Source organism: Triticum dicoccoides, chromosome 5B (assembly GCF_002162155.2).
Source record: "Triticum dicoccoides isolate Atlit2015 ecotype Zavitan chromosome 5B, WEW_v2.0, whole genome shotgun sequence".
NCBI classification, from domain to species: Eukaryota; Viridiplantae; Streptophyta; class Magnoliopsida; order Poales; family Poaceae; genus Triticum; species Triticum dicoccoides.
In genome coordinates, this window is record NC_041389.1 from 590,904,453 (window position 1) to 590,913,987 (window position 9,535).

Sequence of the window (9,535 nt, forward strand, 5' to 3'; positions counted from 1 at the left end):
GGGTGTGCGGCGCCTCTGTGTCAGGCTGCGTCGTGACGCAGTTCGGATGAATCTGGTCTGCTGTATTCGGCTCGGACGGATTTGTATTTAGTATATCCGGCATGGCGGTCATCGTCACGCGTTGGGGCACACCCCCGCGATCCGTAGATCAATCTTGACTGTCCTGCTTTGTTTTCCAATTCATCTCGCAGGTCATGCGTGTAGCCCCTAGTGTCGGTGTCAAAACCGGCGGATCTCGGGTAAGGGGTCCCGATCTGTGCGTCTTAGGCTGATGGTAACAGGAAGCAAGGGACACAATGTTTAACCAGGCTTGGGCCCTCTCGATGGAGGTAAAACCCTACTTCCTGCTTGATTAAGATTGAAGATATGAGTAGTAGAAGAGTAGATCTACCACGAGATCGTAGAGGCTGAACCCTAAGAGCTAGCCTATGATGGTATGATTGTAATTGTGATCGGCCTTCTAAGGACCATCCTCTCTGGTTTATATAGACACCGGAGAGGGCTAGGGTTTACATGGAGTTGGTTACAAGGAAGGAAATCTAATATACGGATCGCCAAGCTTGTCTTCCACGCAAAGGAGAGTCCCATCCAGACACGAGCCGAAGTCTTGAGTCTTGTATCTTCATGCTTTGATAGTCCGGACAATGTATATAGTCTGGCTGTCCGGATACCCCCTAATCCAGGACTCCCTCAGTAGCCCCTGAACCAGGCTTCAACGACGATGAGTCTGGCGCGCAGTCTTGTCTTAGGCATTGCAAGGCGGGTTCCTTCTCCGAATACTCCAAGGTTATTTATCGAACACATAAATCATGTCCGGATCTGAAAGATGGTAAATTCGTTCTACTGGCAGTCTTTGTACGTCATGCTCCCGCATCGTGGCCTGGTACAACATGAACCGGCATTTCCTGCTCCACCTCGACTCGCATCGCGAGGCGGTTTTATTGGCACGCCCTACCAAAGCAGAGGTCGTGTTCCTCTTATCACGGGATCTCTCATCAATATGGGTGTGTGTGACCCCACGGCGACCGTTGGTATGACTTCGTGTATTTTAGATAAGTCCCAAGCGGTCACATTGAGGACTCTTGATATTCATCCTCTTTATAAAGGGGTCGAGGCTTACACCTCTTTTCCACCTCTCCTTCCCCTTCTCGCACCTCGAGCTCCAGCACTCAAAACCTAAGCCTCGACACCCCAGATCCTCCGGTATGTCCGGATCCGACGCCAAAGGCCGGTGGGTGGCCTCCTCAATCTAGGAGGAGGATATTACTAAGCTTAGGGAGGTCGTTTACCTGACCGCCGATATCCAGCACAGGCTCCCTGCTCCAGGGCAGGGAATCCCCACGCCGGAGCCCAATGAGAGCGTCGTGTTCGTTCCTCACTTCCTCCGAGGTCTAGGCCTTACCCTCGACCCCTTTGTGAGGGGGGCTCATGTTCTGCTATGGCTTGGATTTTCACGATCTGGCTCCAGACGCCATCCTCCACATCTCGTCGTTTATTATTGTGTGTGAGGCTTTTCTCCATGTCAACCCACACTTCGGCTTATGACTCAAGACCTTCAATGTGACGCCGAAGATGGTCGAGGGGCGACATGCAGAGTGCTGAGGCGCCGTAATAAGCAAGAACGTCGATGCCCCATGGCTAGAGGGTTCCTTTCCGGAAGTGTCTGATGTGTGGCAACGGAGGTGGTTTTATGTCACGGCTCCTAGAGGCACAAAGTGGGCAGCCGCCCCCGAGTTCCGCTCGGGCCCTCCATCATAGTCAGCGTCTTGGACCGACGTGGGACGGATGGGCCTGCTGGCGATGTACCAGAACTACAGAATCGTATCCGGGAGCTCATAGATAGAGACACAAATCTTGTCAGCATAATGCAAGTGATGCTAATCCGGCAGACGCTGGTATGCAAACGTCGGCCTCTCCGGATGTGGGAGTTTAATCCGGAGGGTCCGCGGACTATTAAGCACTTCTTCGGCCTGAAGCTCGAAGGAATGTGTAAATTATTCTTCGGACCACAAGTAAAGTGTCCGGACACCACCGAGGATGTGGACCTAAGCTGCAATCGCCTAGACGCCCAAGTAAGTAACTTTAAAACCGGATACTTCATTTATATTTATCATGATTGTAATTCTGAAAATCCCTCTGTGGCCAGGAATGGCTAAATAAGGCGGAGAGAATCGGGTGTCCGACGCCACTTCCTGAAGGCTCGCCTGGTCCAACCATCGCAAAGATGCTTGACCGGGAGCTCAGCAAAATCCCCTCAAGGAAAGGTGAAAGAGAGGGCAGTGAAACCGCACCATGCATTCAGACCAGAGGAGTCGCTGACTCTACTATGGAGGATAGCCAGGAGGGGGAGGTTAAAGCCTCATCCCCATGCGGGAAGAAGAGGGCAGCCCCCGAAGACTTGGAGGCGGAGACGCCCAAGCAAGGGAAGAAGGTTTCACCAGGGGGCACTGCCGTGACGGGCACCCCTACCACGTCATGCCCACCAACGGGCCAGCCCTCCACCGAGCCTTAAGTTAATCATTAATTCAAAGGTATGGCGTGACTCCGAGATCTATAACCAAGACTTCGTCTTTTGTAGTCCGGCGAGCAGCTCTTCTCAACATAGTTCGTCTTCGGGGGACCTTCGTCCGGAGATGATGGAGAGTGAGACTCCGCCCAACTCTCCACTTCATGAAGTGGGCGACACAGAGGTATTGTCACCGAGGAGTCCGGATCTGCCGAAGCCGGAAGCGAACACGTCAGCCACCCTGAGCCCAGAGCATTTGGCTCCCACGGGGGGTGAAGGGAAGGGTCCGGCTCAGTTTGATGTCCGGTCGGACATACTGACAGGCCTTCTGGAGCGAGCTGTGGTCTCGGAGGAGCACCGCTCTTTAATGAGCACGGTGCTCATGAAGATTTCATCAACTACCAACAGCTTGAATGAGGCTTTCACAAGCCAGCTCAAAGGCTTCGAGGTATGTGGTGAAAAATGCACTATATTTTTTGTTAAGAAGCATGCGCTAGGTGTGCTCCCTATAGATAGTAGCCCCTGAGACTCTGGTTGCCCGCCATAGGCGGCAAACGGGGGATCAATCATTAATGGCTGCGCTGTATATATGTCCAGGTATACAAGTATCCGACAGTCGAACAATCTGTTGAAGTTGCCAAACTGAGAAGGCAGATCGGATCTATTGATGCCGATATCACGCTGGTGAACAGACGGCTGGAAGAATCCCAGGGTATGTACTCTGCTTCCCTTATTATATTGTATAGGAAGATGCGAGAATAGCATGATGTTAATGCCCTGTGTGTGCACTGAAGATGGTGCTGCTGCCATGGAGGCCCTAAGGGCCGAGCTCGCTCAAGCCAAGGAACAAGCTCCGGCTAGCAATGCGGCTGCCCTAAAGGCGGCCGAGGAGTTGAGAGCCGAACAGGTTGCTCATCACCGAAGCGAGGAGAAGATAGCCAAGATGGCTGAAGAGTTAAAAAATGCCGGCGACCATTATGTGCTCCTTAAAAAGGAGAATAAGGCTAGTTCGGACGAGCTGGACAAGGCGCTTAATGCCACCAAGGAGATGCGGACCGAGATCCGGGGTATGCGGGAGGAGCTCCAACAGGCCGACAAAATCGTGGCCGGGGGCTCCTACCTACTGCGGACCAAGTTTTTGGATCCAAAGTATGCTCCCCTAGCTGGGCGTTGGAGTCCTGCAGACGCATATGCGGACTTGACAAAAAGTACAGCTAATGCTGCCAAGTTCATCGAGGATCAAGGTGATAAGGAAGTGGAGAAGCTTTTTTGGTCGCAGTTCAATGCTCCCAACCGCTCGCTGCCGTTGAATGAGAAGGTGGCTGCTGTGGCGGAGCTTCATAGACTGTCCGGGCTGGCAATGCGGTATGTAATAGACCATCTTTAGCCGAAGGGGCCCAAGCCGGACAGTTACTTTGGTTTGGTGCAACAATTCCTTGGGGCCATGACTCGGATCAACGCCGTGAGGAGGTCGGCGTGCATAGAGGGTGCGCGGATGGCTCTTACCCGCGTTAAATCCTATTGGACGGAAATGGAGGCCACCATTGTAGCGACCCAGTATCCGGCGGGAGGCCAATATCTGGCCGAACACTACTTGGCGCAGGTCACAGAAGGTGCTCGCCTAATAGAGGCGCAGTGCTCGAAGAATTTTTTGTTTGAGTAATAAGTCAAATCATTGTAAAAACAATGTTTATTTTGATTATTAGGCTATACTTATATTCTTTGCCTGAAAATATGATTGTGTCCCCTGTACGGCTATTCTTATATGTATAAGTAGTCTGAAAGATAGCAGTCATTCGCTTCAGCCCCCACGCATACAATGCGGGGGTGTTCGCGAAGAATATGCTTAATCACACTTGATCCAACATCTTGTTCCATTAAGGAGGTGATCGCACGTCGAACTAGGCAACCGGACTATATAGCTTTTAACACTTTCACTTAGCCATGGGGATAGAATGGTGGGGCTACTATGTAGCCCCTGGTACCTTCGCGGGCATCCGAATACGGGCGCGTGTGTACATGGTCGGTAAACGGCCCTTCGTTAATGCGGAGGAATCCTAGAGATTCCGGTGAGTCTTCGAGTGGTTGAACAGTCTCTCATTCTATCATGACGGTCAGTTTTCGGCTTTCTCTACTGACGCGCTCATCTAGAATAACCAGGGCACAATCGCAGTAGTTCTCCTTTGGCCTGCCTTAGCCGATAATAACGGAACGTAAGGCGGCAAACCCAGGAGCCGGGCAAACCCAACATTTCACCCAAGACATGATTCGAAGTTGATGCATATAAGGCCAAACTCGTGACGCCGAATGAGGGAGTCCTGGATTAGGGGGTGTCCGGATAGCCGGACTATGACCTTTGGCGGGACTCCCGGACTATGAAGATACAAGATTGAAGACTTCGGCCCGTGTCCGGATGGGACTTTCCTTGGCGTGGAAGGCAAGCTTGGCGATACGATATGAAGATCTCCTCCCATTGTAACTGACTCTGTGTAACCCCAGCCCTCTCCGGTGTCTATATAAACCGGAGAGTTTTAGTCCGTAGGACGAACAACAATCATACCATAGGCTAGCTTCTAGGGTTTAGCCTCTCTGATCTTGTGGTAGATCAACTCTTGTACTACCCATATCATCAATATTAATCAAGTAGGCGTAGGGTTTTACCTCCACCGAGAGGGCCCGAACCTGGGTAAAAACATCGTGTCCCTTGTCTCCTGTTACCATCCGCCTAGACGCACAGTTCGGGACCCCCTACCCAAGATCCGCCGGTTTTGACACCGACATTGGTGCTTTCATTGAGAGTTCCTCTATGTCGTCACCTTTAGGCCCGATGGCTTCTTCGATCGTCAACCACGACAAGGTCCAAGGTGAGACTTTTCTCCCCAGACAGATCTTCGTATTCGGCGGCTTCGCACTGCGGGCCAACTCGCTTGGCCATCTGGAGCAGATCGAAAGCTACGCCCCTGGCCATCAGGTCAGGTTTGGAAGCTTAAACTACACGGCCGACATCCGCGGGGACTTGATCTTCGATGGATTCGAGCCACGGCCGAGCACGTCACACTGTCTCGATGGGCATGATCTAGCTCTGCCGCCGGACAGCGCCCAGAGCGCCGCTCAGGTGTCCGCTCTGACCATTAGCTCGAAGCCAATTGCGCCAGTCGGGGACGGACGGTTGGACGCCGCCCCTGGAGCCACAATCTCGCCGTTAGAGCCGAATACCAGCCTAGTCCTTTGCAAGGCCTGTGACTCCAAGGTGTCGGACTCCGTTCCGGACTCCGAATATTCCGCGCCCCCTCCGACCGAACTCGATTGGGCTCCGATCATGGAGTTCACCGCCGCGGACATCTTTCAGCACTCGCCCTTTGGCGATATCCTGGATTCACTAAAGTCTCTCTCTTTGTCAGGAGAGCCCTGGCCGGACTATGGTCAGCATGGTTGGGATGCGAACGACGAAGAAATTTGAAACCCACCCACCACCCACTTTGTAGCCACTGTCGACGATCTAACCGACATGCTCGACTTCGACTCCGAAGACATCGACGGTATGGACGCCGATGAAGGAGACGACCAAGAACCAACACCTATAGGGCAACTGAAGGCCACCTCGTCATATGACATATACATGGTGGACACCCCCAAAGCAGGGGATGGCGAGGAAAAAGCGGAGGATGACCCCTCCAAGAAGCAACCCAAGCGCCGACGTCAGCGGCGCCGCTCTAAATCCCGCCAAAGCAAGAACGCCGAATCCGGCACCTGAGATGCCAACACCCCGGACAGTGCCGAACACAACCCCCTCCAGCAGGATTCAGCGTGGGAGGACAAAGTAGCCAGCCCTCATGAGAGAGCGGCAGACAGAGAGGTCGAGGACGACAAGTATATGCCTCCCTCCGAAGACGAGGCAAGCCTCGACGGCGACGAATTCGTCGTGCCAGAGGATCCTGTCGAACAAGAGCGTTTCAAACGCAGGCTTATGGCCACGGCGAGCAGCCTCAAGAAAAAACAGTAGCAGCTTAGAGCTGACCAAGATCTGCTAGCCGATAGATGGACCGAAGTCCTGGCGGCCGAAGAGTATAAACTCGAACGCCCCTCCAAGAGTTACCCAAAGCGCAGGCTGCTACCCCAACTAGAGGAGGAAGCAACTAAACCTACATCACCAGCGTAGGATGCGCCCGATCGGCCACCCCGTGGCCGTGACAGAGAGGCCCTTCGGCCCTCAATCGAAGCCGCACCCGGCGCCGCTCTAAAAATACCAGAGCACGGGGAAACGCAACAGACCTGCGAGACATATTGGAGGATAAGGCAAGGCAAACAAGATCGATCTACGGATCGCGTGGGTGCCCCACATCACGTGACGATAACCGTCACGCCGAATATGATAAATACGGCCAGGCCGAATACAACAGACAAAGCTCATCCGAGCTACGTCGCGATATAGCCCAGTACAGGGGCACCGCACACCCACTATGCTTCACAGACGAAGTAATGGATCATCAAATCCCCGAGGGTTTTAAACCCGTAAACATCGAATCATACGATGGCACAACTGATCCCGCGGTATGGATCGAGGATTATCTCCTTCATATCCACATGGCCCGTGGTGATGATCTACACGCCATCAAATACCTCCCGCTCAAGCTTAAAGGACCAGCTCGACATTGGCTTAACAGCCTGCCAGCAGAGTCAATTAGTTGCTGGGAGGACCTGGAATCCGCATTCCTTGACAACTTCCAGGGCATCTATGTGCGACCACCAGACGCCGATGACCAAAGCCACATAATCCAGCAGCCAGAGGAATCGGCCAGACAATTCTAGACATGGTTCCTAACCAAGAAAAATCAAATAGTCGACTGTCCGAATGCCGAGGCCCTTGCAGCCTTCAGGCACAACATCCGAGACGAATGGCTTGCCCGGCACCTAGGACAGGAAAAGCTGATATCTATGGCATCCCTCATGACACTCATGACCCGCTTTTGCGCGGGCGAAGACAGTTGGCTAGCTCGTAGCAATAACATAACCAAGAGCCCTGGAATTCGGATACCAAGGACAACAATGGCAGGTCACGTCGCAACAAGCACAAGCACCGCATTAACGGCGACAATACTGAGTATACGGCAGTCAATGCCGGATTCAGAGGCTCTAAACCCGGTCAGCGGAAGAAGCCATTCAAAAGAAACCCTCCGGGCCCATCAAACTTAGACCGGATACTCGATCGCTCATGCCAGATACACGGCACCCCCGAACAACCAGCCAACCACACCAACAGGGATTGTTGGGTGTTCAAGCAGGCAGGCAAGTTAAGTGCCGAAACCAGAGACAAGGGGCTGCGTAGCAATGACGAGGAGGAGCCCCGGCCGCTGAAAAACAAAGGACAGAAGCGATTCCCCCCGCAAGTGCGGACGGTGAACATGATATACGCAACCCACATCCTCAAAAGGAGCGGAAGCGTGCTCTCAAGGACGTCTATGCGTTGGAGCCAGTCGCCCCAAAGTTCAACCCATGGTCCTCCTGCTCGATCACTTTTGATCGAAGGGACCACCCCACTAGCATCCGTCACGGCGGATGCGCCGCATTGGTCCTAGACCCAATCATTGACAGATTTCACCTCACTAGAGTCCTCATGGATGGCGGCGGCAGCCTGAACCTGCTTTATCAGGATACAGTGCGAAAAATGGGTATAGATCCCTCAAGGATTAAACCCACAAAGACAACCTTTAAAGGCATCATACCAGGTGTAGAAGCCAGCTGTGTAGGCTCGGTTACACTCGGAGTGGTCTTCGGATCCCCGGATAATTTCCGAAGCGAAGAGTTAATCTTCGACATAGTCCCATTCCGCAGTGGCTATCACGCCCTGCTCGGACGAACCGCATTTGCAAAGTTCAATGCGGTGCCGCACTACGCATATCTCAAGCGCAAGATGTCAGGCCCTCGCGGAGTCATCATGGTAAATGGAAACACCGAATGCTCTCTCCAAACGGAGGAGCACACGGCGGCCCTGGCGGCGGAAGTACAGAGCAGCCTCTCAAGACAACTCTCCAATCCAGGTGTTAAGAGTCCGGACAACGTCAAGCGTGCCCGAAGCAACCTACAACAAAGCCGGCTGGCACGTTCCGAGCGAGCATAGCAGTGCGGCCCCAACCCCAGCCCTCGCCTGACGGTGATATTGGTACCACGCGTACACAATTACACTTTGAAAATACCATGGGCATAAGGGGAAGGGCACAACTACGGCACGCCCAGAATGCGGCTCAACCGCACTTAGGGGCTCCCTATTCTGCCGTTTTCTTTTTTATTTTATACTTTCAGGACCCAACTATCCGGAAGGCCTGTCCGGCAATACACCCGCCGAACACATGATGCAACAGCCAGGGCGAGAACAAGCTGCGTCAAATGTCCAGGTGGTCTCTATAACGAGTTAAATACATGTTTTTACTTAAAGACCCGCAGCTTGCCCCTGGAGGGGGACATGTCAAATAATCCCATCTCTTGCTTATTGCACTATTTGTTTCGTTCTGCTTTCATAGCAGCCCTTTTTAATAAACAAGACATAGCTCTTATCGATTATTGTATTCATCTATTTTTATACATATATGTTCAGTCATGACATTACGCAACCGTACACTTTGGTACGGCCAATACACCAGGGGCTTAAGCACCCCATAACATGGTGTGAGAAGACCAAACACTCTCCTGAGTGCGGCACCCCGAACTTATAGCACTATATGCATCGGCTCCGAATCATGTCTTGGGTCAATAGTTGGGTTTGCCCGGCTCCCATGTTTTGGTACCTTACGTTCCGCAATGTTGGCTAAGGTAGCGCTGGGAGAACTACTGCGATTGTTCCCCAGTTGAGCTGGGTTAACACCTTAGTAGAGAAAGCTAAAACTGACCGTCATGATAGTGCGAGAGACCGGTCGCTGTTCGCGAGGTTTTTCGAGTCCTTAAAGACGTATGCCGCTTAGAGCGAGGAGCCGGATTTATCTGGCCGAGGCGTGGATAGCGCCCCGAACTCGGTCTTCCAAATACTAGGGGCTT